This window comes from Manis pentadactyla, chromosome 10, assembly GCF_030020395.1.
Source record: "Manis pentadactyla isolate mManPen7 chromosome 10, mManPen7.hap1, whole genome shotgun sequence".
Classification (NCBI taxonomy): domain Eukaryota; kingdom Metazoa; phylum Chordata; class Mammalia; order Pholidota; family Manidae; genus Manis; species Manis pentadactyla.
In genome coordinates, this window is record NC_080028.1 from 59,801,522 (window position 1) to 59,828,700 (window position 27,179).

The following is a 27,179-nucleotide window of genomic DNA, read 5'->3' on the forward strand; positions in this document are numbered from 1 at the left end:
GTTCATTATATCTCTTCTCTCTAAATTGTCCATAATAACAAAGTTTTAAAAAATACATTTGCTTAAACTATGCCTCTTAGTTCATCAGCCAGAGGGAGATATTTGACATCTCCAAATATCAGGTATTCATTTTAATCCATCTAATATTTATTGACAATCTATTAATCTTCAAGCAAAGTGAGGGGTCAAGTACACTTTAGGATATGATAGATTTCTCCTTCAGGAAGTTTAAATCTTATTGCAGAGGCAAGAGGACTACTTATAAAGTGAGTAAGCGACACCAGCAAACAACGGAGTAGAGAACTTCAATCCATTGCACAGAGTGTTAAGTTCTATGAGAAGTCTGAAGAAAACTGAATAAATGTTCCATCAATCAGAAAGTTTCTAAGCATCTGAATGTTAGGAGTCCTGCCAGGGATCATGTAGGTATTTTTGACTGACTTTGAGGCATAAGTTGTCCGATTGTCTTCAACCTAGATTTTCTTTACATCCCAAGGTAAAGGAAAAATGAAGTGAAATCATTTTAAGATCTCATTCTTGAAATGGAAAGTAAGGAAAAGATGAAACAATATAAAAGCATGTTTTAGGATCTGAACTGTGCTGAGAGCTGGTCTGGATGCTGTCTCCTGAGTGGTGTGTGGTACCAACCGTGGAGTTGTTGATGAAATGATTCTTCAGGTGATTACGGACCACATCCTGTTAGCGTGGGCTCTGTGAAGACTTTGGATGAGAACGGTTTTGTTTTACATCAGTTTAAAATAAAAATGTGTCTTTGTGCATAAATGTTTTAAAGATTTATTTGGATCTTGTAAAAATCATTGAGATCTTATAGAGGACTTAGAGTGAATTTCAACACACTGGAGAATTAAATGATGGTTATGCATAAGATTCTCAAGTTGACTGTTGCAGAATTGGTATTTTAAGTGATTTATTTTTAAAAAATTAAAAGATCGTGTAATTAGATTTTCAGAGAAGCTGTGAAATCACAAGTCTTTGGGAACCAGGAGCATTTGGGACTCTCTGTGCAGGACTTCGTTATTCTAAAATTAGATCTCGAAATCAAATTTCCTGAAACACAAAGTCAAGGGGGTTGTAAATTTCAAAATTTGGCAGCTTGTACAGCACACAGGTATATTGTGATGACTTTTAATTTAGATCTTGGAAAAGGAGAGTATGGATTTGTATCTAATTAATCTTTCTGCTTTTTAACTTGTAGAGTCTTTTGAATAGTAAATAAACTTTTGAGGCTGTAGAGAAGAATATCTCCACTGTGGAACTGCTTTCTCTGACTTCTAAATCATTCCCTGTGTTCCTAACTGCTGCCAATTTCCTAGAAATTTTGCTGGTTTAAAAAAACAAATCCAAGAAACCACAGTTTTTATCTGGAAAGGAGAAAGAAAGGTATTTGTGCTGAGCACATGTTAAACACAGATATAGTAGCAGTCATGGGACGAACACAAACGGCTTTGGTCATGACTTGTCTGTAGTGACCCACTTAATCCAGAGAGTGCCCCACTCTGCCAAGGAACTCCTTTTTTCAGAGGAAAAAAACTGAAGAGCGGTTTGTGATGTGCCTAAGGACACACAGCTTAACCATGCTAAGAATCTGATTCTAGATTTGTCTGGTCCCACTCCTGCTCCCCACCAAGCCTTGGCTTCCCACCGTGATGCTTTCATAGTTTTAGTTTGTTGACTCTGGGTCAACAATTCAAGCAGAGGAGAAAAGGTGAGGTTTTCACCTCATTCCCTGAAGCCATCCATTGTTAATAAAAATATCATCTGTATACAAAGCCAGGAAGTGAGCCCACTTGGGGTAATTTGAATAACACCCTCCTTTTCCCCAAACTAAAAAAAAACAAATGCTATTTATGTACATTATTGGAAATTCCACCACAACATAGTTAATCCTTTGCTCTAAATATTTCTTTTTCTTGGTTCTCCCTTTTTAAAGAAAAACATATCCAAAGAAGGGATGGTATATTCATCATTAAGACCATAGTCTTAATTGTCTTTCAATTACGTACTTTTTCTTTCTCAGAAAGGACCAGAGTATTACAAGTTAATAGAGAAGGAAAGATACAGGTTGTGCGAGGGTTCACAACCTGGGGATGTGGTTGCTAAGGGTACAGGCAGCTAGGAAATTAGTAACAGAGGTCAGTAAACTAGTTCCAATACTAAAACAGAGATTGTATGCTCATTGGCAAAAGCCTTTTACACTTTTACACTTTTAGAAAAAGCCCTTAGTTTTTGCTTTAGTCTTACATGGAAATAATAGTGTAATGAAATTTTGTCCTGGACTCCAAGTGGGTGACCACTAACTCACACAGGCTAGCTCAGAAGGGACAGGATTGCATATGCAGGGACACTTGCCCAGACACCGCACTGGCGGCCTAGTAGAGCTCAGCATTCTACCTCCCTTCACAGTGACCCTGAAAGATAGGCTTTTAGGTCCTCTATGCAGATGTGATTAAAAGTAACCATAAACAGTCTCAATTTAAAAGATACAAGAGCCAATTATTCCTTAAGTACAGATCATTTCACAGACGAAAATAAAACCAATGTTAGTTTAGGCATCCCTGGCATATGGAAAGGTACTGATTTTAAACCAAAAAACCTATTTTCAAGGCCTGTGTTTGCAACTGACAAGTTTTATAACTCTAAGCTAAGCAGCTTCCTTTAAGCATCTGTTTCTTTATCTATAAAGAAGGAGGGGAGAGGTATTAATAACCTACCTGACACCCAGAGCTTTGAGATGAATTAGCTAGTCTGGTTTATTTGGGGTAATGATTCATCATAGGTACCCAGAAGGAGATGGTAGGAATGGAGGGGCAGATTGTTGATCTTCAGAAAAACCTGTGGCCTCTCTCACATTTTGCTCAAGGCCAGCTCCTCCCCCTAAATATCTTCTTTGTCTCATATGCACCTTTATGGTTCCTTATCCAGCCCTATCAGATTTTGATAAAACTGCCAGGAAGATTAAAACGAAAACTCTTAGATCCTTGGTAGTAGATCTCAGAAGTGTGTGTGCTAGTTACATATGAACAAAAGGAAAATGACAGTATTTTGAGATTAGCTGGAGGGAACATCAGTAAACACAAACAGAACACCAGTGAACAGAAATCAGAACTACTCATTTTGATAGGTGGAGTAACTCAATCATGCTGTGTATATTGATTTCACAGCAAACAAAAACGGGGCAAAAACAGAGGAAATAACACATGTTGCAAGCTCATCTGAATAGTAGATACTTTCCTGGTACAAAGCACTCAATGCTGGATGAAATTTAGAAGTAATACAGAGGCTAGTTACTCCAGTCCTGAATATTTAAAGTTGAAAGCTCAAATCTTCCCTCTGCTTCCCCATGGCTAAATGGAGAGGTAAGTTTTTCTGTAATAATTCTAATGGTTTCCCATGGCAAACTGCTCTCCACAGGAGGTCAAGGTGGCCACAGTGACATGCAGTTGACCCCTTAAATCTAGACTTGGCAATTTTAATAGGCAGTTTAGAGTGTAAGCATGTAACTAAGCAAAGGAGTGAGTCCTGGTGGGTGTCAGTTGGGGCTGCAATCATCTGAGGCTTAACAGATTGTGTGTGTGTTTAGTGGGGGGGGGGGGGGGCAGAGACGAGGATCTGCTTCCAGACTCACTCATGGGAAAGTTGACTCATATCTCAAGGTCATTATGGACTGACTCTCTTAAAAGAAATCTAGAAGGTAAGTGATTTCCAGGCTCAGTAAGGGATTGATGGCACTCCTGCCCATCCCACTAGAGTCTGCGGAGGGTTCATGCCACAACCCTCATTGCTTGAATGCAGGAGCCTAAATATCTTGATGACCATCCGTGAGAAAACGTCGTGTCCCACCCAACAAACTGACGACTGGGAAATAGAACGGCAGATTTGTATCAAGTGTTCCAACTCCTGGAAGAGGGAGGTTTCAAAAAGACACTTTAAAGAACCAGAGGATGAAACAGATGAGAATCGGTCTTTGCAGGAAGGAACTGCTCACCTGGGTGAACTAGTGGGCACTTCTAAGGAAATCACTTTCCAGAGAATTAAGCGTACATTCCGGATGAGTCAAATTTGACGTTGTTTCAGGAGACTGTTCACAGCTCAAATCATTGTAATTACCATGCTTGAAGCTGGAGGGAAACTACACTCTGAACATTTGAAAGTCCATGTCCTCAGCTTGCTTTGAGAGAGGCTTGGGACAATATGGGCTGCCAGAGTGAAGAGAATGAGCCAACTGTGGAAGGACTCCCGAGAGAAGTTCTGCCTTAAACTCATCCAACACAACTGCCTCACGATGAAATGGTGCCCTAAGAGCAGCGATTTTCCAAAGTTTCTAGAGCAAGGACTTAATTGGGGGGGAAAAAGCACATGTTCTTAAAAGAATCAATATTAGTTTCTACTAGTAAAAAAATTACGCAGCTTTTCTTTAGAAGGCTAAAAAAAGCCTCCTTCAGAAAAAGAGGGGCTGTTATTTCTTCATTGGTAGTGACTGACATTAAGCAGGATCTCACTAGACTGAATTACCAGATGAATGGAATAACAAGCCAGAAAACAAGCACGTTCTTCCACCTGGGATGGAAGGATTTTGAACAAGTTCATCAAGAGTTGCAAGTTAGCATCAGTTCCCTTCCACGCTTCCTAGTAAGAACACTTGTAGGTTTTTAGAGCTTAAATTCTTGCACAAATATTCCTTTTTCTTGTTGATTTTTACCTGAAATATTTATCCTGTGTAGCTATTCCTTAATGATGGTGCTTTTAAGGTGTAGACCGTCTTAAGGATCTCTATATAGCCAGTTTCATTAATAACTCAGTAAAAGTTAAAATACTCTACAGTTAGCACCAAATACACTGCTGCTAACTCATTTTATTCAAATTGATAGCAAGACGTTGGTTTGGCCTCTAATAAATTCATTTTGCCTTCAATTAAGGTATTCTGATCTATATTATATACCTATACCTACTTTATACCAATGACTAATTGTCTTGCTTCACAGTTTCAGCCTTGGGCAAATTCATTATGAATTTGGTGAAACTGAGAAATGACAATGGAATGTTCTTGGGGGTAAAAGGGTTTATACCCAGCTTTATTCTCACGGCAGTAGGTTGAACACTAAAATCATGTCTGCATCCAGCAGTCTGCAGGTCTGTAATCCACCTTTGTCTCTGTCTCAGCCCAGAGCACTGGGCAGAGCTTACTATATGGTGACTCCGTCAGTAATAGCTCATTACTAATGGGTGTGGAAGCAGTAGCCTAGCAGTAGACCATTTACATCATCAAGTAGTTTAGGTTCAGGTGAGGATCTTAGCCATAGTATTTCACCCTTTTTTTGTTTTTACTGCTTAGCTATTCCCTGAATATATTTTTATTTTATTTATAAGTAATCTTGAAAGCTAACATGCACATTTATCTTAAGTTAACAAATAGATTTATATGTTAAAACACATAATTTATATTAAAATAGCCATATTATACATGGTTATTTAATATAAATGTTAGGTACAAAAATATCAAACCCCTGTATGACAGCCTCATTTGAAGATAACCACTGTTAACAATTTGGTGTATTTACACCCAGTTTTTATTTCTATCACGTATTTGTATATGCTGAGACCATGTGTTTGAACCTTGTTTCATTTTTGCATCAAACCTATCATTATAAATATTTTCCCATAATAATTTTCCATAAAATGTTTAAAGTCTTATAATATTTCTTGACATGGATTTTAAATATTTGATTTAAACCCTTCTTTTATTAGAAGACATTTAATTTCTCTCTAATATAATGCTACAATTAAACTTTCTTTTTTGGGGACACCATTTCCTAAATAATTAAACTTTCCCAGGAGTAAAACTGCATGGCCAAAAGACATGATCTTTTTTCAGATTTATAATCCACGGTATCACCTTTCTGTTCATCAGCAGCATGAGCGTGAGAGTCCCTACTCTCCCTCCCAAGCAGTTTGAGTGTTTCACTAAATTCCTACATTCTTACCCGAATATTCTATTATTCTCTCTTTCTCTTTCTCCTCTTTTTAGTTCCTTGAAATTCGTTATAAGTATCTCATGATTGCTTTGCATCTCTCTGCTTACCCACGCCGTTAAACATTTTTCTGTCAGATTTCTTAGCCATTTGTAGTCTTCTTACATAAAATATTTTCTCTACTTTACTTTTGAAATAGCCTTTATGTGGCTCTGCTTTTCAGTTGATGTCAAAATATTTATAGGACCAGTTCTAACAAACATATACATTCTCTTTCAATATGGTAAAAACCGACCAGAAATGATGATGTCTCTAATGTTGGTGGTGTTCCTCAGGACTCCCCAGGATACTGATTCAACAATGCTGTAACATTTTTTTATTAAGGTATTATTGATATAAACTCTTATGAAGGTTTCACATGAAAAAACAATGTGGTTACATTTACCCGTATTATCAAATCCGCCCCATACCCCATTGCAGTCACTCTCCATCAGTGCAACAAGATGCCACAGATTCACTATTTGCCTTCTCTATGCTACACTGTTTTCCCCGTGATCCCCCACCCCATGTGTACTAAACATAATACCCCTCAATCCCCTTCACCTCCCTCCCCTCCCACCCTCCCACACCCCTCCCCTTTGGTAACTGCTAGTCCCTTCTTGGAGTCTGTGGATCTACTGCTGTTCTGTTCCTTCAGTTTTGCTTCATTATTATACTCCACAAATGAGGGAAATCATTTGGCACTTGTCTTTCTCTGCCTGGCTTATTTTAGTGAGCATAATGTCCTCCAGCTCCATCCATGTTGTTGCAAATGGTAGGATTTGTTTCTTTCTTATGGCTGAATAGTATTCCATTGTGTATATGTACCACCTCTGCTTCAGCCATTCATCTACTGATGGACACTTAAGTTGCTTCCATTTCTCGGCTATTGTAAAAAGTGCTGTGATAAACATAGGGGTGCTTATGTCTTTTTGAATCTGAGAACTTGTATTCTTTGGGTAAATTCCAAGGAGTGGGATTCCTGGGTCAAATGGTATTTCTATTTTTAGTTTTTTGAGGAACCTCCATACTGCTGTCCACAATGGCTGAACTAGCTTACATTCCCACCAGCAGTGTGGGAGGGTTCCTCTTTCTCTGCATCCTCACCAGCATTTGTTGTTCTTAGTCTTTTCAATGCTGGCCATCCTAACTGGTATGAGGTGATATCTCATTGTGGTTTTAATTTGTATTTCCCTGATGATTAGTGATGTAGAGCATCTTTTCATGTGTCTGTTGGTCATCTGAATTTCTTCTTTGGAGAATTGTCTCTTCATAACCTCTGCCCATTTGTTAATCGGGTTATTTGCTTTTTGGGTGTTGAGGCATGTGAGGTCTTTATATATTTTGGATGTTAACCCCTTGTCAGATATGTCATTTACGAATATATTCTCCCATACTGTAGGATGCCTTTTTGTTCTGTTGATGGTGTCCTTTGCCATACAGAGGCTTTTTAGTTTGATGTAGTGCCATGTGTTCATTTTTGCTGTTGTTTCCCTTACTTGAGAAGATGAGTTCAGGAAGAAGTTGCTCGTGCTTATATTCAGGAGATTTTTGCCAATGTTGTCTTCTAAGAGTTTTATGGTTTCATGACTTACATTCAGGTCTTTGATCCATTTCGAGTTTACTTTTCTGTATGGAGATTGACAATAATCCAGTTTCATTCTCTTACATGTAGCTGTCCAGTTTTGCCAACACCAGTTGTTGAAGAAGCTGTCATTTCCCCATTGTATGTCCATAGCTCCTTTATCATATATTAATTGACCATATATAGTTGGGTTTATATCTGGGCTCTCAAGTCTGTTCCATTTGTCTATTGTTCTGTCCTTGTGCCAGTACCAAATTGTCTTGATTACTGTGGCTTTGTGGTAGAGCTTGAAGTTGGGGAGCATAATCCCCACAGCTTTATTCTTCCTTCTCAGGATTGCTTTGGATATTCAAGGTCTTTTGTGGTTCCATATGAATTTTAGAATGATTTGCTCTAGTTCATTGAAGAATGCTGTTGATATTTTGATAGAAATTGCATTGAATCTGTAGACTGCTTTAGGCAGGATGGCCATTTTGACAATATTAATTATTCCTATCCATGAGCACTGGATGTATTTCCATTTATTGGTATCTTCTTTAATTTCTCTCTTGAGTGTCATGTAGTTTTCAAAGTATAGGTCTTTCACTTCCTTGGATAAGTTTATTCATAGGTATTTCATTCTTTTTGATGTAATTGTGAATGGAATTGTTTTTCTGATTTCTCTTTCTGCTAGTTCATCACTAGTGTATGGGAATGCAACAGATTTTTGTGTATTAATTTTGTATCCTGAAACTTTGCTGAATTCAGATATTAGATCTACTAGTTTTAGAGTGGATTCTTTAGGGTTTTTTATGTACAATATCACATCATCTGCAAACAGGGACAGTTTAACTTCTTCCTTACCAATCTGGATGCCCTTTATTTCTTTGTGTTGTCTAATTGCTGTGGCAAGGACCTCCAGATCTATGTCGAATAAAAGTGGGGAGAGTGGGCATCCTTGTCTTGTTCCTGATCTTAAAGAAAGGCTTTCAGCTTCTCGCTGTTAAGTATGATGTTGGCTGTGGGTTTGTTGTAAATGGCCTTTATTATGTTGAGGTACTTGCCGTCTATACCCATTTTGTTGAGAGTTTTTATCATGAATGAATGTTGAATTTTGTCAAATGCTTTTTTGGCATCTATGGAGATAATATGTGATTTCTGTCCTTCTTTTTGTTGTTGTAGTGGATGATGTTGATGGATTTTCTAATATCGTACCTTCCTTGCATCCCTGGAATAAATCCTACTTGATCATGGTGGATGATATTTTTTATATATTTTTTAATTTGGTTTGCTAATATTTTGTTGAATATTTTTGCATCTATGTTCATCAGGAATATTGGTCTGTAATTTTCTTTTTTGGTGGGATCTTTGCCTGGTTTTGGTATTAGAGTGATGCTAACCTCATAGAATTAGTTTGGAAGTATTCCCTCCTCTTCTACTCTTTGGAAAACTTTAAGGAGAATGGATATTAGTTGTTCATTAATGCTTGGTAAAATTCATTGGTGAAACCATGTGGTCCAGGAGTTTTGTTCTTAGGTAGTTTTTTGATTACCAGTTCAATTTAATTGCTGGTAATTGGTCTGTTCAGATTTTCTGTTTCTTTCTGGATCAACCTTGGAAGGTTGTATTTTTCTAGAAAGCTGTCCATTTCTTCTAGGTTATCCAGTTTTTAGCATATAATTTTTCATTGTTGTCTAATAGTTCTTTGTATTTCTGGGGTGTCCATAGTGATTTTTCCTTTCTCATTTCTGATTCTGTTTACGTGTGTAGACTCTCTTTTTTCCTTGATAAGTCTAGCAAGGGGTTTATCAATTTTGTTTATCTTCTCGAAGAATCAGCTCCTGCTTTCATTAATTCTTTCTATTGATTTATTCTTGTCAATTTTATTTACTTCTGCTCGAATCTTTATTATGTACCTCCTTCTACTGACTTTGGGCCTCCTTTGTTCTTCTTTTTCTAGTTTCATTAATTGTGAGTTTAGAGTGTTCATATGGGACTGTTCTTCTTTCCTGATGTAAGCCTGTATTGCAATATACTCTCCTCTTAGCACGGTCTTCGCTGTGTCCCACAGATTTTGTGGTGTTGAATTATTGTTGTTATTTGTCTCCATATATTGCTTGATCTCTGTTTTTATTTGGTCATTGATCCTTTGGTTATTTAGGAGCATGTTGTGAAGCCTCCATGTGTTTGTGGGATTTTTTGTTTTCTTTGCATAATTTATTTCTAGTTTCATACCTTTGTGGTTTGAGAAACTGGTTGGTACAATTTCAATCTTTTTTAATTTACTGAGGCTCTTTTTGTGGCCTAGTATATGATCTATTCTTGAAAATGTTCCATGTGTACTTGAGAAGAATGTGTATTCTGCTGCTTTTGGATGTAGAGTTCTGTAGATGTCTGTTAGGTTCATCTGTTCTAATGTGTTGTTCAATGCCTCTGTCTCCTTATTTTCTGTCTGATTGATCTGTCCTTCAGAGTGAGTGGAGTGCTGAAGTCCCCTAGAATGAATGCATTGCATTCTATTTCCCCTTTTAATTCAGTTAGTATTTGTTTCACATATGTAGGTGCACTTGTGTTGGGTGCATACATATTTATAATGGTTATATCTTCTTGCTGGATTGACCCCTTTATCATTATGTAATGTCCTTCTTTATCTCTTGTGACTTCTTTGTTTTGAAGTCTATTTTGTCTGATACAACTACTGCAACTCCTGCTTTTTTCTCCAACTTTATTAGTTGCATGAAATACCTTTTTGCGTCCTTTCACTTTTAGTCTGTGTATGTTTTTGGGTTTAAAGTGTATCTCTTATAGGCAGCATATAGATGGGACTTGTTATTTTATCCATTCAGTGACTATGTCTTTTGATTGGTGCATTCAGACCATTTACATTTAGGGTGATTATCAATAGGTAGGTACTTATTGCCATTGCAGTCTTTAGATTCGTGGTTACAAAGGTTCAAGGGTAACTTCCTTACTATCTAAGAGTCTAACTTAAGTCACTTAGTATGCTATTACAAACACAAAAAAATATGGAACGCTTCAGAATTTGCATATCATCCTTTTGCAGGGGCCATGCTAATATTCTCTGTATTGTTCCAATTTTAGTATATGTGCTGCCGATGCGAGCATGATGCTGTAACATTTTGCAGGATAATTAATAGCTGTAATTATAAATTCTTGTACCACATCATGAATCTTGTGCCCCTTATAAAAGAACTCTTACCACTATTTATTTTGAGATGACATTTTAAAATCATGATTAAAATTACATATTTTTCTATATTCTATCTTAAGATAGTACCCTAAAAACCAACTTAGCTGTGAATTTTGGGAAAATCCTAGCCACAGGTCATAATGTTCCTGTGTGCCAAGGTAATGTGGCTGGGAAATGCTGAATATGTTTCAGACATATGGAATGAAACTCTCACCAGGGCACAGAATTGACTGTACAATAAACAGGAAGCTATCAATTAAGAAAGACCATTTTCTTGTTTACTAAAATAGAGTTTGTTCTCTAATTAGAGCTTATATTAAAAATGTAAGCCAAATCATGTCATTCCTCTTTCAGGACCCTATGTGGCTCTCCATTTCACTTGAAGTAGAACTTAGGCCCTACACCTCTTTCACAGCATGCCTACCTCTGCCCTCTCCTCTCTATCTTACCTTCCCCTCTCTGCCCTTTTCATTCACTCTGCTCCAACCACTCTGGCCTCTAGGATATTCCTGGAATAAGCTAAGCAAACTCTTACTTTTGATCTGGCCTTTGCATTATCTGATGTCTGCCTAGGGTTTGTGCCTTGCACATCCATGCGGGCAACAATTACTCGCCTTTTCTGCTCTAACACTTGCTCAAATATCATCCTCTCAGTGAGGCCTACCTAATGCCTTTATTTAAAATTGCAGCCTGCCCCCTATTCTCCCACATTCTGATACCCCTTATCTAACTCAACTTCTTTCTCCATAGTAAGTATCACCTAACATCTATAATTACTTAACTCTGATGTTTATTGTCAGTCTCCTTGTGAGAATATAAGTTCAGTAGGATGGGGATCTTTGTTTTGTTCTCCAATGTGTATACGTGTATCCCAAAGACCTAGATCAGCACCTGGCAAATAGCAGACATTCAAACAATATTTGTGGAATAAATTACACACATTTTGAAAGGAAAATACAGATGGAGAGTGGAGTGCTATGGACGGCTTTGACTTGGTATCTAGAAAAAGTATATGATCTAATTTGGTCTTATGCCACTTTTTTGATATAGAGATCATATTGCTTATTCATTGATTGGATAAGCCTTTATTAGTCATGGGCTACGTATCAGCACTATGCTAGACCCTAGGAAAGTAAGAAAGGAAATATAATCTCTGTCTTCAGTGGGTGAATCTGTAGACTAGCACATAGGAGGACATCCAGCCCTGTCTTGCTGGTGAGTGTTCAGGAAAGACTGGGTGTGACACTGAGACCTGGAGCAGGCAGAGGCCAGAGGAAGGCCTGAGCGGGAGGCATCCCAGAGGAAGCCACCGGGAGAGCATGCAGGAGGCATTCCAGATGAAAGAGTTAGCATGTTTAGTGGTCTGGCATGATGTGGCCCTGCTTACCCTAAACTCTATGCTGGGGAACGTGGATGCTATGTTAAAGTGGTAGGGAGCCATGGAAACATTGCAATAGAGCGTAACAGCCATATTTACATCTTACAAAAATCACTATGTCCTCTATTCTCAAGGTGTGTTAAGCAAGCATTTAATTGGTAAGACTTTAATCAACACATTTAATAATACTGTAATCAAAATGATCTTCCTTTGTGTTTGGGGAAAATTAGAATGGTATGTCTAGGAAAAGTTTTTTTTTAAACTATAATGATAAACTATGTTTTAAGCATAAGAACAAGAGGTATTGAAGGAGTTTAATTTTTCCAAAGCCAATCTCAATATTTTTATGTTGGAAAAGATACAAAAATCTTTTTAATGTTAAAGAATCATTTCTTTTTCTTTTCAAAATTTTGTTTTCTACCTTATTAAATTGAATCATTTAAAGGAGTTCGATTGTCTTTAGTTCTTAAGATTAAAAACTCAAAAAAGTGGTCCAAAAAGCTGACTGAGAAGGAAAAAGAAATTTATACCTCAGTGTCTACACTTGTTGCTGCTTCAGAAGCTTGAAAGAAGCAAGTTGGGTGTATATCGTGAAAGCATATTTGATACATGTGACTAGAATTTACAAAGAGGCGAAGCTGTTCTTTATAAATTCCTGGCCTTTTGGGCCTGGGAAGGATAACCCTTGGGCCACTGGTGTCATGTCCTGTCATGGGTGTAGCCGAGGTGTGAAGAGCTACCCCATGCTACCCGCTCCAATGTCTAGTGGTGTGATGAGTACCCTGGCTCTGGCCTCAATAAAAAACTCTCTGGGCAGAATATCCTGCTATGCCCTTGTACTACCTTTCTGATGTTGCCTGATATTTTGTCACCTCTGGGGTTTCATATCAGAGACATGGGGATCACGGGGAGATGAAAGGCGTTTCTGTAAGAGTTTTTGTTGGTTGCAGTTAGATTTTTATATTCTTAATTGGATCTATCTGTTTAAAGATTGTCTAATTCAAAACAGTGCTATTGACTCTGCAAGAGAGGGATCTTTCCCTGTACCTTCCACAGAACTACCTTTGAAAAAGGCTATAAATAACTTCATTATTTGAGTGCTCTTATTGTATTTCTCGAGTGTTTTCCAATGCCACCAAGTAAGTAATTCTCCCATTCTCAGCAGACACTAGCTGCATGTCCTACAAATGTAACTCAGTCCTGACACTATTGACCTGGAGATCTCCAGCCCCCACTGCACCCTTCGCAGAGGTTGGTGAGCGGGGCTGAAAGTTCTAGCACACTAATCACTTGTCTTCTGGTGACCAGCTGCTTTCTGAGACTCCCTAGGAGCCCGACCTCAGCCACTTCAGTAGCATGCACTCAAGCGTGCTCCACAGGGGCCCCTCATGAACAACAAAGGACACTTCAATCTCTCAGGAATTCCAAGGATTTTAGGAGCTCTACCAGAAACAAGGAGGAACAAAAAGCAAATATATTGTTTATTGTATTATTCTCTATTTTGTATAGCAATGATTAAGATCATGGACTCTAGAGCTAGGGTACCTGCGTCCAAACCAGACACTGCAACTAATTAGATCTGCAACCTCAGGCCAGCTGTTTAACCTCTTTTTGTTTACCTTTCCCCATCTGTAAAATGGAGATAACAGTGATGGTGTTCAGGACATGCTACCCCAAAATGTAGAACCTTGGTATATTAAGCATCTTAAGCTGAAGGAATATTTTTAAAAGGCAGAAGTAGGAAGGTCACTCTGACCTTTCCCTCCTTGCCCCTTTTCCCTGAAACAAATCTTAAGACAATCATGTGACAGGTGCCCTCCCAGGACCAGGAGGAAGGAAGATGCTCTCACACCAGAGGTGGGAGTCTGGAGCCAAGAAATCTGTACACACAAACCTCATTAAACTCATGCTTATCTTCCCAGTGACTCCTTCACTTCTTACTGCCCAAAGCCCAAACCTCTTGGTCTTGTCAATTTGTCACTAATTTATTGTTTCTTTGTTTAAAAGATATAAAAGCTTCCCGCTCTGGTCACTCCATTCTCTCAGGAAGTATATGTAAAGACTAAAATTTGTATCCTTTTCTCGTTAGTCTGTCTTTCTCAGTTAAATTTTCTGACCCAGCCAGGGGCCCTAAGAAGGTCAAGGAAAACTTTCTCCTCCTATACACAGTGTCCACCTCATAGCCCTGTGCTTATGCATATGCATAAGCCCTGGTGGCAAAGCCCATACAGGATGAGAGCTTTGTAAAGATCGGCTATTATCGTCTACCCAGTTTTACATCGCCTCACAGTGCTTTGAAGAAAAGTCAGCACTAAAAATTCCCTGAAATAGGTGGATAACAACTCTAGAATTAATAATCACTTTGGAAAATCGATCACATCCCATTTTAACATATTTGATGGCATATACAATGAACAGTGATCACACCCATATCTAAACACACTCTGACAGATCAACAGTTAACAAAAACTGTAAGATGGACAATATAGTGTCCATTTTGCTTTGCTTCAAAATTTTTCCTACGAAAATAGCAGACTTTTCGTGTGTGTGTGTGTGTGTGTGTGTGTGTGTCTCCTTTTCAGCAGTTACCTTGTTTCAAGTTCAGAAGAAGCATGCTGCATTTGAATAATATAGGCCCAAGAGTTGTAACATCTTAACCCACATTAAAGTGTTAGGACTGTTAAAAAATAAACTGAGGCATATTACACATTATCAGTTTATTTGAGAAAAAAATCAGTTTGAACCAGGCAGTGCCAAATGGGAAGTGGTAGGAGTGTTCCACCAGCAGGGGCTGGGGGAAAGATTTTTATAGAGAGGAGGCAAAGCAAAGAATTGTTTGATTGGCTACAGCTTAAGCATTTGCTTTATATGGCAAAGCCTATTTGGTTGTTTTATTTCTTAACCTTGAGGGATATACAGGCTAAGCTTTTGATTTACTTATGTATGTCAGCTATTAAGGCATGAGAGCCACCTCAGTCCAATGGCCATCTTGCTTAATTGGTTTAACAAAACAAATGTAGCCATCGATGATGCCACTGAATTAACAGAGTGGAACTCAGACCCAAAAACATACCCCACAGCCACAAGGACCTAAACATGCTGCCCAAAAGGCCTTATTTAAGATGTGTTGATAAGAGCCAGCAGAGTTACCATAATAGCAAAATTAAATCCTTTACCCCTTAGTCTGACTTAATTTGAAATGTTGAATTTTCCTTTATTCAGATATTAAGGTTCCACATGTTTGGAACTCAACAGTAGGGATTAGCTTTGATAAACCAGGAATTGCTGGTCATGTCCAGAAAGAAAAATGTAAGAAATAAATCCATTTATTTTGGCTTCTATCTTTTTAAAGATCATACAAACACCCTCATGACTGGAAGCAGGCTTCTTCTTTTCAGACTTTAATGCTGAAAGTACAAAAGTTTAATCTGATGGTATTTCTACCTAATTCATTCATCAAATATTTAAGAACTATTATGTCTCAGGCACTGTTCTAGGTGCTGAAAAAGAGCAGTGGAGAAAAGAGTGCCCAAATCCCTGCACATACAGTGTGAAGTGTATGCACTGCGGATGGAGGCAGGCAGAAAACAAGTGAGCAAAACACTCAATATGGCAAAAATAGAGGGTCAGGGAAGGCCTCTCCCAAAAGGCCAGCTTTCTAGGGAAAAGCATTCCAGGCAAAGGACCCAAGAGACACACAAGCTGTGAAGCGGGGCATGTGTGGTGTGTTTAAGGAACAGCAGTAGGGCCACAATGGCTGGAATGCAGTGATCAAGGCCGGGGGAACAGGACACAGGTTACAGACATAAGGACATGTGGCGAGAGCATGCAGGTCATACTGGAGATTTTGGCTGCTCTAAGGACTTTGGCTTTTACTCTGGCCCATGGGAAATATGAGTTTTGAGAAGTGATACAATCTTACCTTTAAAAGAGATCAGTATGACTTGTGTAGAGAACAGATTAAGGGGGCAAAGGAGACCAGGTAAGAGGTGACTTCTGTAATTCAGGTGAGGGGTAAGGGTGCTTTTGATTATGCTGATAATAGTGGCTGTAGTGAGAAGAGGATGGATTCTGGACTTTTTTTGAAATATAGGCAACAGGATGTGCAGATAATTGGGATATGAGGTGTAAGAGCAGGAGAGAAATCAAGGATGACTCCAGGGTTTATAGCCTGAGCAACTGAAAGGCTGGAATTGCCATTTGCTGAAATAGGGAACACATCAAGATAAACACATATGGAAAGATGGAATCAAACATGCAATATTTGACATATTACACTGAGATAACTGTTTATTAGATATCTAAGCAGTGATGTTGGAAGAGCAGTTTGTTTTAGGTTTGTTCTGGGTCCTGAATGTATTCCTTAGAGCTAAATGTTTCTGTAGTACTGAGACACATTTGAATTGCTACCAGATATAAAACATGTTTATGAACTTCTGTAGGAAGTTCAGAATCTCAAAACTGCTTTCAGAGAAAGTAAATTGCTAACAGTAAGAATATAGCATGTGTGTTTACAATGAATAGAGTCCCAAAATAGAGCTAACTCTGTCTACAGCTGCTACATCAGGTCACCAAAAGGGCAAAACAAAAAATTGCAATTGGGTCTCAAATGTGCAGTGGTTTTTAGGGTCTTTACATGCTTTGGTACTAAATATAAATTGGTTTGACTTTCAAGCACAAGGGAAAACAGTGTTTCTTGTGCCAGATATGTGTTTTTGCACAAAATTAGTTTGAAAGACCTCAGCATGAATTCCCAAATTGCAATTGACCTCTGTCAGGCATGGCAGTAGGCCAAGCAATGGGGCATAAGGAATGAGAAGGAAGAAGTGTAGGGATGAATTTGGAGCAACAGGGAATGGCAGTGAGGAAACTTCAGAAAATACAAAACTCAAAGTAAAGATTAAAAACCTAAATGCCTGCTGGAGAAAGGCAGCCTCCTGTCAATGAGTAAAACCAGCCTTGCATAATAACAGGAAGTGGTAGAGACTGTGGTGATCAGCAACGCACAGGTTTCCTCTGAAAGGGAGTGGGGTCCTTTGATGCCATGCAAGACTGGGAGCACAGTCTTGCCAGATCTTGCCTTATTTCCTGAAAAGCCAGAGATTTTGATGTTTATATGAACTCTCCTGATTTTTAAATGTTGGCATTGAGTTCACATTTTCAAAATACACTGGGTAAGCCAAATGAAATATATCTGCAAGCTGCTTTTGGTCTTTAGGCCCCCCTTTGCAACTTCTAACATTTTCATTTATGTACAAATAGGTTTAATTATTAACTAAATTGAGCCATCAAATTTCAACATAGGACAATTATTTCTCCTACACAAGAGAAACCCTACTTGTTTTGTATATGACCTGAAGTTCCCACTTCAATATGAAGTCCTAATTTCAAATATGAAAGAGTAAAAACAAAATAATAATAAGTAATAATCATAAGAAGAACAAAAAGAATCCCTTTCCTTTTCAGGGTTTTCAGAAATGAAAGTTACTGACTTTTGTTACTATAAATCTTCTCAAATTACAGTTAAGGCTACATTCAACTAAGTATGATGTTAAATATGGCAGAGTCATGCTGTGCTCCTTCCAAAATAGGTTGACATTTCACAAGATTCTCCTGGAATATTTTTTTAAGGATGTTCGGCTTCAGAAATTATATGGGCTGATGGGAAAGGACTGTTTCAGATGATAAACAAGTGGAGGGGGACTTCTTCTTTATGATTAAGGCTAATCTTCATAGTCTTTCCTAGTAATTCATTTTCTCCATCATTCTATACTGAAATCAGCAAGCAAGAATACTGGATGATTAAATAGACTTGAGGGAACATTTAAACTCAATTTGCTCAGTGCCATGGTTTGAGAGGGCTCTGGGAGGAGGTTTATCTTCCAGGGACCTTTCCTAAGAGACTCTTGCCTTATGGGGGCTTCATTCCTACTCTTTATACCTGTACAGATAGATCTGGGGGCCAGGAGAAGGTCATCGTCATCTTATTTGCTTTTTTTTTTTTTTGCTAAGTAATTGAGAGTGCAGATCTCCCCAGAATTAGGGTAATGTCTTAAAACTCTTATCAGCTAACACCCTAGGTGGGAGAGTGACTTTTTTTCTTCTCGTCATGAGCAGGAGCTGAGAAAGCAAGACCGTGAAGGAATGGAGGAGATCCAGAGTCTGCAAGGATGGCGACCTGGAAGTGTGAGGGCACCAGGCAGTTCTGTGTATGCCAAGCTCCGATTCCCAGGAGAGTGAACATGCAGATTAGTCTGAAATCACATTTCATATGGTACCACCGGTGCTAAGTCAAAATGTCCTCAGGCATTTTTTTTTTGTTTTTTTTTTAGGGGACGAAAATAAAATCATCTCCTGCTTGACAGGAAAATAGAAAGTGACTTAGATTTTAGATAGAAGAATGATTATTTTGTTCAACTTCACTCACACCCTCATTTTATGAATAGTCCCAATCCTTTCCGGAAAACTTTCAATGACTAGGAAGAAGATGAGAGGAGGCTCTGGAGGAAAGAGAGAGAAAACAGAAGAGCTTTTCTCCAGGGAAAGCTCAAGAATGTATCGTGGTCACCGTAAATGCAGCAGATCTTTCTTTGCAAATTTTGGGGAGATTTGCTGACATAGGCTTAGAAGGGGTAAACTGAAGTCAGAAGTTTCTGTTGAAAATGTGGCCCTTTGCACAAATAAGGAAGTTCTCAGTCTGCTATGGGCTCTGGTGCAGGGGCCAGCTAGCCATGTGTCAGCCCAGTGATTTATTTGGCACTTTGCAAGACCTTGTAGGATTTCAGGATATTAGTTTTCCTCTTGCCTTAGTCTTCACAAATGGTCCTTTTAGACACGCTTTGCTACCAGTTAGTGCCATGTGAAACTCCTTTTGTTAAAAAAGGCGGGGCAGGGAGAGCTGCCTTTCTCTTTTCCGTTGCCTTGTCAAGTTAGAGAATTTTTTTCCTCCAAGAGGGTCATTGTATTATTTTATTTTTTAAAATAACTATTGGTTATGGATATTTAGTCATTGAATGGGATGTGTGATTTCAACCCACAACAGCTTTAGATAAAGTTGCTTTCATCAAAAGGTTATGTTGGTTTTTCATTTCTTGAGGAGGAAAAACTTACCAAATACGATATTATAGATACTTTTTGGTTTGTTACAAAGATCTGAAAGAGACAGAGACGTTTTGGTGTTGGGTAATCTTTCTCTACCAAGTTAGATTAGTAGTCAATATTCCCATTTACAAATTTGATGGTACTTGATTGAATCAGATCAGAAATGTGTAATTATACCCCAGCTCACATACGTGATAGAGCATTTCTTTGCATAAATTCCCTGGGTCTTGCTTCATTTTTCCTCCAGATGCTGTCTTAATAGCTCAGAAGTTAAAGGAAGCAATTCTGTTCAGTAGAGATAGGGCACATAAGGGAAAGCAAAATAAGGGCCAAGCTCGGAAACAGCACCATGGAAACAGACAAACAGCACATGAGGAAGATACCCTGGGTTCTGCTTGAGCTGGGTGTGCTGATGGCTGGACTTCCATGGAGGCAATTCCTCTTCCCTTCCACTTGCTGGCCATTAAGAGGAGTGCAGAAGTACCACCACAGAAGCTGAAGGTGCCACTGAAGATCAGGTGGAACTATGTGGGCATTCTCCACACCCTCAGCAATACACAATCTGTTCTGGATGAGTAGGAATGAGCTTTGGCCTCAGATTTCCCTGAATCCAAATCCGTTCGTTGTTCATTACTGACCAGTCACTTAACCAGTCAGAGCCCCTGTTTACTTATCTCTAAAATGAGAGTAACACACCTGCCTCTTTGGGTTGTGTGAGGATTCCAGAGATGGTTCAGGCAAAACAGCACACAGAATGACATAGCTCAAGGATGAAGCAATGGAGGAATTCCTTTCTCTAAAGTGTGTATTACATGAAATGTTTGGCAGCTTCCTCACTCACTGTGGATCAAGCAAAGAGGAAAGGCTGAGGACATTGGGATGAGAGGAGAGAGAACGGAAGAGAGACAGCTGGACTGGTACCATCCAGGAAGGGGGAGAACACACGTGGCACTAAATGGAGAGGGCCAAAGAAGCAGAGGGAGCACTTGGTAAGGTGGCCCCCAGGCATAACCACATGTGTTGTAAAAAAAATTGTTTGATCTTAGCATCCTAGTCCTACTTCTACATTTTGTTTTCCCACCTTTATCTTCTACTTAAATGCACCTTATACATGTCATGTGTCTCTTCTTCCTTATAAAAATTTCTATATAGTTAACCCCCTTCCCTCTGACTCTTGCTCTTTCCCCACACCCATTTTCTTCCTTTTCATTCTTACCAGTACCTCCATGATGATTTATTTCTCTTTTGCTGTTCTTTTAAAGCATTGTCCTCCCTAGCCTACCAGTTACTTTATTTTTTGTCCCTTCCTGGTCATGAGTAAACTATTCTTTGTTTCTACAAAAAGCAATTCTGACCACTTAACAAACTCCCTCTTAATCCCAGTTATTTATTATCTGCCTACCAGTAGCTCATTGTTTCTTGGCTAATTTTTTATTCTTTCTGCCAGTTGGGGATGCCAATGAAGGGCCACCCATCTGCATGAGAGCTAAATGCACGTCTTTGCTTACAGGCATTTAGACTTTCTGTATTTCAAAACTTTCACGAGAGAATGTTGCTGTGTGAACAATGGGCCTGTCCAATATCATCTTGTGAGATGTAACAAGCACAATGTATTGTCTGTAATGATATTGAAAGTAGCTTTTCCCCAATAAAAGATATTTTGAAATATAAAAGTGTCATTCAGACTTGAACCTCAATAAGAGCGCAGATACGCATAACTATGTAAATTAACAGAAAGCAATTCCCTAAGGATCTAGGGTGCTCTAGGCTCCATCAGGGGCTCACCGTGTTGGTAGAGAGGACTCATTCTACTACCTTACCTGCCTCCTCTTTCCTATTTGCTTGAGGCAGAGGGGCTGATTTGCTACAAAAGTATTAAGAGGAAATAATTAACTTGTGTTTGGACTTTTTGCGAATCTGGCAAAGTTAGTTCTTTAATTCTGGCCTTTAAGAAGGACCAGACTCAAATCATTGTTGGGGAAGCCACATTAGGAATTTGTGCCCCAAGTCCCAGAACATCAAAACTTGACCATTATGTGGCAAAACTATCCCTTCATCTCTGAAATGGAGGAAATTTTATAATTGGTTTGGGGACAAAACAAAAGGAAAATTTGTCAGCAGTCAACAAACCTGGGTTCTAACTCTAACACCTCCTCTAGCCCTGCCTGTGTCTCCGGGCACGCCACTCTGTTCTCTCCATCTCACTGTTCTCACGGATGAAGTAAGTTTGTCCTGGATAATAGGTTACTGAGACTAACCAGAGAGCTGAATGACATACAAACATGGAAGGCTTCTCTGAAATGTTCATATTGCGACATGCAGTTATTGATAGTGATGATGAGACTGAAGTGATCATGGTGCTTATCCAGTCAAATCTCCACCTAGTTCTGAGAGCTGCAATCACACAGATTCTACAGCCAGAGTAATTGCCTGGTCATTTCTTAGATGTGTGACTTGGACAAGTTAGTTAAACTCTGTATGCTTGCATTTCCTCATCTTGAAAATAGAACTAATATTAGTACCTTCCACACCGATGGTTGTGAAAGTCATATTAATTGACATGAGTAAAGTTCTTAGATACAACCTGGACATTCAAGTGCCTTATGAAATTATTAGCTATTATTTTGAGGGTGCTCAGGCAGCTAAGATGTTCCCAATGGCACCATTACTCCTCAGGAGGGTCCCTTAGTCTTAGACCCCACCTGCTGAATTCTTTCCATTTCACCCAGGTCATCAGCTGTCAGAACCAGAGTTGGTTTAACATCTACAGGTTTCTCTGATGAGCAGGGCCATACTGAGCCAAACTTTTCTGAACTTATCAGACCTATACTTGAGAGAAACCAGATTTGCAGCCCAAGACTTGATCTATGCAGGCCTGGAGCTAGAAGGTCCAATATGCAGGAATGGACCATATGTCCAAGGTGTATGGGACCCAAGTGCCCAGGGCTATCTAGTAAACTGGGGCATGAATCACTCCAGATCTTGGGGTACCTGAGTGCCCCTCTCCTTCATCTTTGTAATACCTCTTAAAAGCAAGCTAATGAAAGGAAAAGAGGGGCTGTCTTCAGATTTTTGCATTCTCTTTTAATATGTGTGCCTAGTTTGAATTTAAACACTCTGTACCCAAAACGAGTTCCATTAATCCTCATGTTAGATGACACATCAGTTAATAAAACTCAGCCCCAGAACACATTACGTGCTCCTTACCCAAGCTGCCTCATTTTCTCCCTGAATGAATGATAAATCCCGTCTATAGACCACTGGGAAAGGACATTCTGGGGGAATATTTTTGTATTCCAAGTTTTCCTGACCTTTCATCTCTTAATTACATCTCACTTTAGCTGATGATTTTACTGAGCTTTATTGCAAAGTACCTAGATAAGCAGATTTAAGAACTATGTATGCTTCTGAACCTCGAAGGTAGCAAGGAAAACATCTGGTGCCCATTACTTCTGGCCTCTCCTTCCTTGAAAAAAGTGCCTGTCTTGGGCTCTACAGAGAGAGCATCAAAATAAACAGTGTCTGCCCCTGCCTGTCTGTGGGACCACCCTCAGCTACTTCTGGAAACCACTCCAAATCGGTCTTTTCTGTCTTAACTCCCCCTGCACTCCAGTCTCTAACATGATGCAGCCAAATTGATCTATGATCTTTGCTTAGCACTTTCCTCAGGTCAACTCACTGCCCAGAACTCTGTCCAGTGTCCCTTGTTTCCATCCCCACCAAGTGGAAACCCTTCTTTCTGACTTGCACTGCAGTGCATGACCTGGTGTGCCCCTCCCTGCTGCCCACCATCTCTCTTTCTAGTCCCCAAGTTCCCATCTTCATTCTAGAGGTGGCTGCATCTTCTGCAATGTTTATTCCCACTTCTCTGCCTTTGTTTACCTCGTTCTTTGGCCTGGAGTGCTTTTCTGTGGCGTAAGAGAAGTCTGTTATTTTCTGAGGCCCAGATCAAATCCTATTTTCCCCAGGAATCCCAATTCCTCCAATAAGAACAAGAATATTTTCTCCTAGCCCTCTACAGTTATATGGAATTTAGTTTCCATAGCCTACACTACATAGGACTTTTGTATATGTTGTCCTCTGTACCAGTCAGGATCTGGCAGAAAAAACATGGCACAACCAGAGTTTAATTAAAGGACTATGTATAAGAGTATGGGTAGGGTGGCGGGAAATCAGCAAGGGGAAATGAAGCCCAATAGACAAGCTACAGTAAGAAACCCTTAACCACTTATAGGCTTGGAGAGACTGGCTGTTGTCCAGAACACCAAGGGAATTAGCTATATAGGAAAGGGCTGCCTGAAAGGAGCTGAGGGCTTCAGTAAAGGGACATAGACAGTCTGGGGCAAGCTGGCATGGGGAGAACAGGGAGCCAAATAGCCTGGCCTCACTGTCCTCCAGTCCTTGGGTCTCTTGCCAGGACCTTGCTCTGGTTAAATCTGATGGGAAGCTAGTGGGCCAGGGAGCCCACTGATGGCATCTGCACAGCCTAGCCCGGTGCAGAGCAGGGCGGGAAAGAGTGGATCTGAGGGGCAACAGGAAAATATACAGCATGTACATGTGCATTAGATGCTTCCTGGAGTATGAATATTCTCCCAAGCTAGACTGAAAGCTCCTTGAATAGAGACCATGGCTGGTGTTTCACTTTACCATCTACAATGCTTAGTTAAAGGTAAATTATAAATGGTGTAAACATGCATAGACACTGAGGAGTGGAAAAAAAATCAATTATAGCCTCCCACCCACTCTTGGTATCTTCTCAAGCACCTAAGCCTTGGTTTCCCAAATTGATCAAAATAAAGTCAAAATTCCTTAACATAGCCTAGGTCCTACCTGTCTTCTGACCTCATCTCTGTGGCTTTCCCTCTTGTGCATTTCACTGCTCCAGCCATCTGCCCTCACGTGGTGCTCCAAATGTGTTTCCATTTCAGGGCCTTTGCATCTGTTGGGCCCTCTGCCTGGAGATTTCCATGTGTTTGTCACTTCCGAGTCTCCCTCCTCATTAGGGGGACTTCACTAATGGCCCTAAGTACCTATCTCCCCACCTCTCCCTTTCCTCTCACCTCACTTCATTTCCCACATAATACTTACCACCACTCGCCATGTAATATGCAGATTGTCTGTTACTCGTTATTCTTTCTGCTCTAGAATATAAGATCCATGGAGCAAGGACACAACCTTCTTTGTTCGAAATACTTAGATCAGTGCCCCACAATAGTAGAAACTGGATAATATGATTTTATCTGCATATTTATAATATATTATACATATATATAATGGGTTATATATGCATTGAATATATATTCATTATATATACATATATTGTGTATATATATTAAATATATATAATATATACATATGTATCACTTAGTGAAGTTGGGTCCCTTTTCTTTGTTTATAGGCAGTTCTGATGATCTGAATGTGGATGTTGGCCCTTAGCCCATCCTTGGCTAAGATAAATTCAGTCCCGTTCGGGAGGCATTTATTGAGTCTGTGCTGAAGCAAACCAGCAGCAGTGCTCCATGTAGCACTCACAATGTTCATGGAACAGGCTCCTCCTTCCCACTTGTTCCTTCCTAGCTACTAGATGGCATTACTTTTGGTTAGAGCAGCCCAAGACCTGGAACATTACAGATCCTTCCCCTGCTACACTTCTCTGGCTTGCAGAGTTGCACCACTGTTTTTCTTCTTCTTTTTTTCTTTCATTTTTTATTAAAGTATTATTGATATACAATCTTATGAAGGTTTCAAATACACAACACAGTGGTTCAACATTCACCCATATTATCAAGTCCTCACCCCCTCCAGTGTGGTCACTGTCTGTCAACGTAGAAGATGTAACTGTATTCTCCATGCTGTACTACTGTCCCCATGACCAACCTATATTGTGATTAAGAATTACAGTGCCCCTTAATCCCCTTCTCCATACCCCTGCACCTCCCCAACCCCTTCCCTTTGGTAACCACTAGTCCTTTCTCGGTGTCTATGAGTCTGCTGCCATTTCATTCCTTTCATTTTGCTTTGTTTTTATACTCTATAAATAAGTGAATTCATCTGGTATTTGTCTTTCTCCACCTGGCTTATTTCACTGAGCATAATACCCTCTACATCTATCCATGTTGTGACAAATAGCAGGATTTCTTTTCTTTTTATAGCTGAATAATATTCCATTGTGTATATGTATATGTACCACATATTTATCCATTCATCTATTGATGGACACTTAGGTTGCTTCCATATCTTGGCTATTGCAAATAGTGCAGCAATAAACATAGGGGTGTATTTGTCTTTTCACATCAGGGATCTTGTCTTCCTTGGGTAAGTGCCTAGGAGTGGAATTACTGGGTCAAATGGTACTTTTATTTTTAGTTTTTTGAGGAACTTCCATGTTGCTTTCCACAATGGTTGCACCAATTTACATTCCCACCAACAGTGTAGGAGAATTCCCCTTTCTCCACATCCTTGCCAGCATTTGTTGTTTCTTGTCTTTTGGATGCACCACTGTTTTTTTTTACAGTGAACACTCTAGTAAAGAGTTGCTCTCAGAGGTTCTACTACCTCTCTTACTTGTTTTTCCTTTACTAGGTGCAGGGATCCTGCATTTTTCCAGGGGCTCTGGAATCAGCCTGTTCCTGGCTGGTTGCTCCTGGTGCAGCCTCCTGGAGGTTGACTCTGCTGGCAACTGCTGTGTGAATTGCACCAATGGCATGGCCACTACCATGAAAGGATTGTTCTGGGGGCCAGCTGCTGGGCACCCTACCTAGTCATGACATTCCTATCCCTTTAAAGTCCCTGGACACAATGTGCAGCATTACCCACACTTGTTCTGGTAGTGTCAAACACAGAGTTTGAATAGAGGTCCCCCAGAGCTCTTGATCATGCACTTCCCACTTCCAGGATATAGCTTTCTGTTTTCTCTGCTTACTGGTTTTTAACATTAACTCTGTCCTTAGGGTGCAGTTGGTAAAAGCAGTGGCCCCAAGAAACGTTGGACAATAATCCCCAGCCTTTCTAGAGACCTAGCTTGCATTCTCCCACACCTAGGATTAAGGAAACTGGCTGTGTAAGTACCCTGATCAAAATATGACCAACCTGGCCAGACGCTTTTAGATCACCAGCATTTTACCTACTTGCTTTAAAAGACTTGTACCTTATTTTCATATTTCCACAGCTGATAAAGTTTCAGATAATTCTTAACCTGAGTCTATCATCCATAACCCTAACCTTATGAAGAAAACAGTACTGCCTTTCTCTCTGCCAACCCAGCTTCCTCTATTCTGAATTACTTCTACTTCTCCCAGAATACACTGTGTTTCCTTAGACATCAGCATCCATGCACATCCTATTTCTTCTGCCTAGAATGTCCTAGCCTGGATTGTCTGAATGCCAAATTCCCAACTACCTTTAAAACCTTCACTGAAGCAGAGCCCCCTTGATGTCAGTCACCACTTAGGTACAGCTCATCACCCTCCTGTGTGTCACCCTCGTGCCTATCTGCCCTGGTTTCTGCTCCATCGCATCATTAAATGTCTAGTCTCTCCTGCTGGACTGTGAACTTCTTAATAACAATACCAGAGCCAGGGATAATTAATTTAACTGTATAGCCTCAGTACTAACAGGGTCAAAAATATGTTAGATGCTTACTGCTTATTGCTTAATAGAATAAAAAGAATGAGGTCCCAGTAGATTGTCAGGCTAAAGTCTAGCCCACTACATCTGATGATTCATCACATCCCATAGGCCTGGCACATACTAAGTTCTTTGTAAATGTTTCTGGGATAAAGGGATTAAATGAGTGAATGTGCTTTGAAACCAGAAATTTTCTTGTTCATTTCCAGTTTCTCTGTGATCAGTACTTTCTCCAATGAAAAAATCAACTTTCTTCCACAAGACTCCATT

At 39.6% G+C, this 27,179-nt stretch overlaps 1 non-coding gene across 1 annotated transcript; it reads right to left on the reverse strand.

Moving 5' to 3' along the window:
- Window positions 1-10,613: 10,613 nt before the first annotated feature.
- LOC118919495 (U6 spliceosomal RNA) lies at window positions 10,614-10,719 on the reverse strand. The gene has a single exon (XR_005027549.2). It is a non-coding gene; the product is annotated as a U6 spliceosomal RNA (small nuclear RNA).
- Between the last annotated feature and the right edge of the window lie 16,460 nt (window positions 10,720-27,179).